Genomic DNA, 9622 nt, shown 5'->3' with positions numbered 1-9622 from the left:
TAAGAAATATCAAAATATTTCCTTCATTTTTGTGGCTTCCACGCTGAAAATGTATAATTTAATACACATGATATATGCCTTCTATACTGAGCTAGAGTCCTGTACTTCAAATACTGAACATTATCCAGTATATGTTGCTGTTGAAGATACCAAATGTGTTCAAAACATGCCATAGATGCTCCTTTTGCCATTTTTTCTTTGCAGTCAGCTTCATCTTGTCAATGTTAGCCTTTCTAATGGAGAAAACACTGCTGATCAGTATACTACTATAAAGTTTTTTGTAAGTTAATACAACTTGTTTCTATCAAAAAACTACACCTGACATTTTTTTAAAGTATATCTTTAGTCAAAATAATATTGATATTTTCACTTGCAAAATGAGCCTCTCTCCCTGTGCAAGTGCACACATCAAAACATTGGGGTAGGCACATTTTTGCACAAAACATAATACTTGTTACATTACTTTTTTCCAGAACATGGCCTTGGTTTCAGTGTCACATAATTTTAGTTTAACCACATAAACATTAAAGACATACTCACATGTTAAAAGTTCTTATCCTGAGAAGGACATAGCGCTCTGTTTTTTGATTTTGAAATATTAAAATAAAACCGACAGAAAAAGATGAAAACCAGCCCAAAGAGCATTTCACAGAGATTACCAAATGGATTTTATGTAGAAACCAGGGGGTAGAAAGTAGGGCTATAATGCCACATCACTGCTCATCATTACTTTTCTTACCTATTGAAGAGCTTCTATAATTGTTTGATATGCTGTCGCAAGTCTAGAAATCGTGTGCTGGGTGTATTTGAACACTTTATATTGCAGTTTGCACTTCATCATCATGGCCTTGGCTTGGCTTGCAATAAAAGTAAGAATGATATTCATTTGGCCACTTCTCCAAAGTTGTAGACTGCGCTACCATTTTCAGTCAGCTCAAGTGCGGAGGGTAAAAAGGAACATTTGTTTGTTTTTCTTTGTTTTGTTTTTTTTAAATATAGCGAATCGAAGACAACCGAAGAACTTTTAACACAAGTAATTGCACAATTTTAATTGTAATGTGGTCAACCAAGCCCCGGAACAGAAGTGAGGAGCTAAAGCCAGAACCCCACATGAAGTAGTTCTGGTGGCCGGCAGCATGACAACACACAGATGGTGGAGCTCTGGAGGTGTGGCCAGCAGCATGATGACAGAAAACCTCTGGCAGCTTGGCTGGAAACCAATGACTGTGACAGAGACCCTCAGGAGGGAGGCAGCTGATGGCAACAACTCATGGACTCAGGCAGTCTGGGACCCTCTGTCTTAGGTTCTGGTTCAGGCGGTGTGAGACCCACGGACTCATGTTCAGGCAGTTCAGGTTCAGGTGTTGGCTGCTAGGGACCCACTGGCTCAGGTTGGGGGGTCAGGTACGGGCTGCATGGGACCCACTGGCTGTGGTGCAGGCTCAGGTGACAGGTGTCCTTCGGCCCCATCACAGGATGAGAGTTGATGTTTTTATAAATAATGACTTAATTTCTAATTTGGGACTGTCTCATTAGCAGCAGGCCTCCACAGTAAAAAGGCAAAATAAAAAAAAACAAAAACACCCCAAACTTTATATTCTACAAAATAGCCAATTAAATATGATTTTTCTTCTTCTATGTGTATGTTAAAAATGTATTGTTTTTTTTCCTGTGTTTGTTCATGTGCGAGTCAGTCTTTGCAGCTCTTTTGTCTGTGGTGCTCCACAGAGAGGTTAACGGCATTGATGCCTGTGTGATTCCAGCTCAAGCACTCTCATCAGCAGCCTTATTCTCTCCTCCGGCTGCACCCTGACCTCCCAATAACCATACACCATTGTTTCTATTTACCATTTGCCAGAGATGGAGGGAAAACTGGAGAAAGAGTGCAGAAGAGAAAAAGAGAGTCAGGGGTAATATTGATTGGCTTCTGTGTGTATTGAAACCAGATATTGATTTTCTTTCTTTTTTTCAAATGGGAAAAAGTGCATTGTCCGACCAAAGGAGATTTCTATAGGGATTTGGGGAAAGAGGAGTTGAAATGAGCATCCGGTGCACTGTTGTCTCCTGTGGATTGTGTACAGGCCTGTGGTAATTGAATTGAGCAAACGGGGCCCTTCTCTGATATGTGCTCTCTTAAGAGTTTTAAGCCTGTCAGTGTATCTCTATAATATTTCAGGAGGAGGAATCTTCAGAAAGCTGGAAAGGTTTTGTGGAAAACATTTGAAAAGAGCTCTCATTATGAATGTTATTCATTCTAAAATTAGTGCTTAATTGCTGTTGTAAACCAGCTGGATACTTATATCGCTTTCTGTGGTATTACCAGTATTATTGGAAATAACAATTAAGATCACTTTCAAAGCATATTTGAGATATACAGTTATGTGAAAAGGTAGATCTACAGTTATGTTTTTGTAGTGATGTGTTGTTGAGTTTCAACTGGTCATACATGAAACCGTAGTAAGTAACAAATAGAACAGTATCCAAACCATTTGAGAAACATTTTTCTTAGTTTAATAAGATTAAATTTTATAATTAGATTCAGTATTTGATACACTGTTTCAAGAACCAAGTTTTTGTTCATTTTTTTATAGTCATTGGAAGATTTCTGGCCATGGGGTTTCTGCGACCTGGAGGGGCAAGAAACTTGGGTTGATTCATAGGTCAGTAGATAAACGGGAAGAATTCTCTTAGTTATTCTAAACAAACAAAGTACAATGCTAGATAACTGCATGTAAAAATATGTGCGGAGTGTGAAACATCCAATCACAAGTAGTAAGAGAGATATAACTAGCACTGCTTGAACTTGGGGTTGCTGTAGCTCAGGAGGTAGAACAAGTCATTTACTAATCAGAAGGTTGGTGGTAAAATCCCTGAGTTCTCCATACTACATGCCAAATACTAACCTTGAGTTGCTCTCTGATCCATCTATTGAAGTGTGAATGTTAGAGTAGAAAAGCACTCCATTTACCATTTTATTTCCCGTGGTCAAATATGAATTTTGAATGTATGGTGTTCCACAACACAAATTTAAATACATAAACAAGGATTATGGCCAGAAGAACTGAATACAATGATGGAAAATAAATAAATAAATACAGATGATGCTGGAGTGAACATTCCATAGTCTGCATTTTGATAGTTAAACTTAACCGTGCCGAGGGCCACACAGTCACGCAGTCCAACTGATTTATTTAATCGATTGTTTGTCATTTCCAGGTACAGTCATAATATCTGTATTAGTTCTTAAACAGGAACTCTTACATATCCACTGATTAAATTTTTTTAATTGAACAAACTGTATCACGTTTTCTCTGAATGCAAAAGACATGGATATGTAATATTGCAACAAGGTTAACAGGCTATCATCTGTGAGCAGAGAATAGGTGAACCATAACCATTATATCTGGTAACCATTGTACCATTGTATCAACATATTCTACCACAGTATTCTCTTCCTGCCTTCTAAAACCTGACCTTTGACTTCTGTTTTTCCATTTCCACCCCAGCGGCAGGTTTCATATCTGCCATCGTGCACAGCTCAAGTCTGTTGTGCGTCTCCAGACTGTGTCTGTGTTACTTCATGGTACCTGAGTCGTTTCAGTGGCCACAGTCAGAGCCTGCTTCTCATTCAGCCAGCATCAGCCTGCTCTCCCACTCAATTTACAATTAAGACCAAATTTAGAGCACTGAAGCCTGAAGGCAGGTGGGTGTCCATACATGGAGCATGTTGCCTAGCAACTATAGAGCGGGAGGGGTGAGCAGTGGGGGGTGTCAGTAGGGTATACCTGAGTTGTAAGGGAGGAGCGTGGGGAAAGAGCATGTGTGTCTCAGTGTTTGTGTGAGTGAAGTGGAGTGGAGTGAGTTGGACATATTGATATTAATGGACATTTATAAAGAGTGAGACATCAGACAGTAAGCTAGACCATTTTACTACATCTGTCACTTATCTCAGATTAGTTTTTAAGGTAAAAAAAGAAAACTAAAAAAAACTTCATCAAAAAGTAAAGAGCACCAATTTTGAACAAAGACATTTACTAACACCTACTAAGACCTACACTGGAGATCATATATACTGTATATAGTCTATGTTCTGCAACACATCATGTTTTTATACTGCTCGAGGACATGCACACTCATAAAGAGACACAGTGGAAGCTAGCTCCTGTAATTAATTATAGTTTAAGAAATAGTGAACATACTGGTAAAAACTGACTTCTGATACTCTGGTAACTTCTCCTCTTTAGTCTGAGCTGCAAAGAAAAATTATCCAGAGGTCAAAATTTACCCAAATTCACTCTCTTAGTGTGTGGATGCTTCACTGTGTGTAGATATACACATACAGTATTTCTTACTGTTTGTTTTTCTAAAAGTGTGTTGCCAGATTGCTTCCACCTTTGTCATTGAACACCAAGAAAATTGTTCTCTTCTTTTATTTTCTCTCACATATTAACATTGCACAATGAATGAATGTTCATATGCTCATAATGTTCAAATAAACTTGTATTTGGTGATGTCAGATTATTTGGGAGAGACAAGAAAAAGGTCAAGACTTTAGGAGCCCCTTTGAGAACAAAGACCTGTCTTTTGTATACTTTTGTATAATGCTGTTTTGACTTTATGAAGTGACTCAAGGAGAACCTACTTGTTTGTTAATAATAATAGCTATTCTATTAGACTTCTGCAGGAAATCTGTCGTAAGTTACAATGTAATCGATAAACCCTTTTAACGCTATGCTGTAACCCTTCATGCACCCTAATGTGCAATCTTCTAAAAAAATGGAACTACACATTGGGTCAACACAGCCCGTGATGACTGAATGGCATGGATGGTTATGGCCACGCAACATGTACATGACATGTTATGTTGTCATGACACTCAAAATTGAGCTCAGGTGTATCCTGTTTTCACTGATCGTCTGTCAGATGTTTGTATAAGTTGAACAATGTGAACTTGTGATATAGGTAGGTGATTGAACATGATTTGAAAAAGCAAACACCAGTTTTTGTACCATCAGGACTCTTCCAGCAAATCTAAGTAATCAGGGTTGAAGGGCCTTAGTCAGGGAGGTGACCTAAAATCTTTTGGTCAGTCTGACAGAGCTCCAACTTTGCTCTGTTGAAAGAGGAGAACCTTTAAGAAAGACAACCATTTCTTCACCAATTAGAAATGTATGGTTTAGTGTCTGAACGGAAGTCACTCCTCAGTAAAAGAAATATGGCAGCCCACCTAGAGTTTGCCAAAAGGCAGGACTCTTAGCCCATGAGAAATATGAACTCTTGAACTCTTTGGCCTGAATGCCAACCATCATATCTGGAAGAAACTAGGCACCACTCATCATCTGACCAATACTGGCCCCCATACAGACCACCATCTTCAGTGTGAACATGCCAGCCTCCAGAAGGTCTCCTTCACGCTGTTGGCCATTGATACAGCCAAACCACAGGAAAGTCTCAGCTGCTGGCCACCTGGATGACCACCAATTTCTTCGCCCCCAAAATCAGCAACTGCTTGTAGAGCTTGTTCCTTTCCTGGGCAGACCCCCAGAAGTGTTTTTGACTTCTCCTGCTTTGCATGTGTTTTGTTTTGGGTTTCTTTTAGTTTGTTTGTTCTTTTGAAGAGTCTTCAGGCTTAAAGTTTTTTTTAGTTTATTTTAAGTTCCTGCCTCCAGAGTCTTGCATTTGGGTCCTGCTGTGTCTGCCACACAGCCGTTCCATGACACTTCCAACTGGAGGAGCTCTCAGTCACACCTTCCATTACTGTTGGATCACAAGTTGAATTTTATCTTAACTTGATCTCTACCTGAGTATATGAAAAGACATTAAAGTTGTTGTATAATAGCAAAAGTGAAGCTGAAACATTAGGAAAAACATTTCTCTATGCAGTGCATTAAAATGTAAACAACATTGTTATCCTTTGTTCTTTGTAAGCACAGTACCATTTAAATCTTTTTGTTTCCTTCAAAGCAAGGCTGGAATTCAAAACACTGCCAGTGTCCCTGCTCAACAATAACCTAGACTTAAACAGTTGGCACACATTTTACAGGAAACTACTATTCCCCAATCGGTATCATCTTCCATATTTGCATGTGCTTGGATGCTGAGAGTGGCAAATTGACTGAGAAAATAGGCATATTACCACACAGTGGGAGAGGGAGTGTGTCATGTGCAGCAAACAAAGGAATACGACAGGGATGGCTCTCACACCGAGCAAATGTCTCCTCTCAACTCAGCCGAGTCGCACATACTGTGTGTGTGTTTGAGAGAGATAGAAGACAATAGCAGAGATAATGTCAAAGATTTCTGATTTGTGAACTCTGAAACACGTCACAGGCGAGGAGAGAATGAAGCTCTTTAATGCTTGATACTTGACTATAATGCCAGACACTCAGTTCGACTGTTAAACAGGGTTATGCTGCTGCTTTCGCATGACCACACTGTCTTGAAAAACAGTTTATTAAAGTCACAATAAAAAGAGTTTTGCCCTCTTAGATGTTTTCCTCCATAGGTACCATGTATTCTCTTGAAACTCGACTTGATCTTAAACTAATTTTCTTTAATTATGTGGCCACAACTTTATGAGCAGTCACAAATGAAGAACTTACATTCGTGATTCAGTTATTTCCGAGGTATATTAAGTTCTTGTTTAGTAAACCACTATATAACTTTGTGCTATGGAAGTAATGTTTGATCACTGACAAACAGTTTTACAGTAAAAGCTGCATTCACCCATTCCCATGGAGCTTTATTCTGCACACTTCAAGCACACACACATTCACGGGTGAATGGTGGGTTTGGTATCTTTGATATGCAGACTGGAAGGATCAAATCAACAAAGATTTAGCAGACAATCAACTATACCTCCTGCCACAGTTGTCCCAAGATCACAATCTCATGGATTACTGACAACCTGATATACAGGACACATTAAGAGATTGGGGGGCGGGGTGTGTGCTGCTCTTTACCTTGTACACTTCAGGTCATACCAGCTACTGAAATACTCTACAGTGGTGGGATGTACAGAAAGAAGACTACAGAGCACCAGTAGATGATGTTCTCAAGTTTAAGTTTTATTCATGTATGATATTGCAATGAAATCCTTCAGCTCAGAGCTGCAAATATTGCACATAGAAAAGCAAAAAAACCACTTAGATAAAATATAAAATGAACTATATAAATAAAGAAAATATACATTAGTTAAAAAAGAGATCACATAAATATAGATTAAGAAAAAAATAATGGCATATACATGTGCAGTAATTTTCCAATATTTCAGCAGTTCAGTAGCCTGACAACTTGTGGGTAGAAACTGTCCCTTTGCTGGTGCAGGTCTGGATGCTCCAGACGGCTGCCTGATGGCAGGAGCGTGAAAAGTGTATGGCTAGGGTGGCTGGGATCAGAGAGTTGGGCCTTTCACATACAGTGCTGTCTGTAGAGGTTCTGGTAGGCTGGCAGTTCAGAACTAGCGATGCGTTGTGCTGATCTGAGCACCCTCCGTAAAGCCTTGCGGTCCAGAGCATTACAGCTGAGGTACCAGAGCGTAATACAGTTCCAGAATACACACCGATAGAAACTGGTGTGTATTCTGGAATCCATGCTGAGCCAGTGTTTTGCTACTTTTGTGATCACATCCATGTGTAATTTTTTCTCTAATTGTTATTTGTGAAGAAATTCATGAAGTCATTAAGTTAAAGAATCAGTCAGTTCAACAGAGCTCAGCCTGGCTACAGTGCTAAAGAGAAACCTGGGATGGTTGGGTTTGTTTTGTTGTTTTTTCATTTATTATGGAGCAACAAACTCTTTCTCCAGGCTAAAGGAATATGTGCTAAATTAGTGAGATGCCATTTCCTCTCAAGCAGATAGGTTTTCTTTTTTTCTGACAGGAATCAACAGGAGCCACAGTATCCAGAGGTGTACAGAGGGTGTAACACTATAATCGAGATAACTGACTTCTGTGTTAGTAGAGTCCAGGTAGCTGCTCTGTACCATGTTGGCACAAGACATTGAAAAGAGTAACAAAGAAGGAATTAGGCCCCTAATTTAGTTACAGCTTTCCCTCCCTGAGCCTGGTTCTGTCAAAGGTTTCTTCCTGTTAAAAGGGAGTTTTTCCTTTCCACTGTCACCAAATGCTTGCTCATAGGGCATCGTCTGATTGTTGATGTTTTTATCTGTATAACTGTAGTGTCTTTACCTTAAAATATAAAGTGCCCTGAGGCAACAGTTGTGAATTGATGCTACATAAATGAAATTAAATTTAAATTGAATAAAGCACTCTTCCATTCTGCTTGAGCACTCAAATTGCTTTACACAACATGTCTTGTTCACTCGTTCACAACTATTCATACAAGCACTTTTTTGTACAATAATTGCGTCCTATCTAACATTCACATGTAGATGAATGCATTGGAGAGCAACTTGGGGTTCAGTATCTTTCCCAAGGATACTTTCCAAGTTAGGGGAAGGTTGAAGGAAAAGCAAGTTTCCTAAAGGAAGAACTTTAATCTTTTACATATTACTGGTAGCCAAAGTGCTGCTCTTCCATGAAACCTGCGTAGTCTTATACAGTAATATGGGTGTTCTACTACATATTCTGTAGTAATTGAATCATTATGGCTATTGCCAGTTATTAGCAATGGCTATTGTAAGATATAAATATTTATTTGTTCATGTTAGAGTAGCAAAACACAGACATCATGACTCCAGAAATAAGCTGGATTATATTAGTGGAACAATGAATTCAGGTCTTACCTTACCTATGATTTTTCCATGCAGACTTAACATGTCAAATTAACAATACAAAAATAGTATGGATATGTTTGGATACTGACTTTCTGAATTTAAAATTAGTAACATGGTAAAGGCTGATGTCTGGTTTCAGTTTTATGAATGGTGATATATACACAAAAATACTCATCAATGTTATATTTTATATAACTTAATAGTTATTCATTTAAAATATAAGCAGTTTTTCCTTTATAACAATATTTGTTCACAGCACATGCAATTTTATATCAAAATGTGGTCTTGAGGAAACCTTAACACTGGAATGTGCAGTCAAGACTTTGTTAAACACTCCAAAGAATAAAAAAAATTATCATGGAAAAGATTCCCACATTAATAAATGACTTTCTACTAGCAGTATGTACTTTGGTTTGACTAAAGTAATTTGCATGGATTGGACTCAACTGTAGTAAAGTGTAGTTGATTTAACATTGATTCATTAAGTTGCTTAAGTAACTCAAGTACAGTTAAGTAGGAATAACAGAATTGCATAATGATGAAATAAAGCAACACTGTTAGACTTTTCATCTCCACTTTACGGTAACATACTGGCGTCACTGTTGCCAGCGTCATACCGTGACGCCGTATTACTGTAGCTTACCGTTCTGCAGGATGATACCGTTTTTTGCTGTTGTGGTATAATACTCTTGGACAAATTATGGTAACGCACCGTAGCTTTTTTTACGGTATCTCACTGGCGTCAATGTCGCCAGTGAGATACCGTTATGTCGTTAAGTCGTAAATTACGTCAACAAAGTAACATCATACTGTGATTAAGAAATTGGTATACTACCGTTTATTCACGATATGTCACTGTAAGCCCACTACAAGGTAATAAACTGCA

Source organism: Oreochromis niloticus, linkage group LG14 (genome assembly GCF_001858045.2).
Source record: "Oreochromis niloticus isolate F11D_XX linkage group LG14, O_niloticus_UMD_NMBU, whole genome shotgun sequence".
Taxonomy (NCBI): domain Eukaryota; kingdom Metazoa; phylum Chordata; class Actinopteri; order Cichliformes; family Cichlidae; genus Oreochromis; species Oreochromis niloticus.
Note: the sequence above shows the minus strand (reverse complement) of the source record.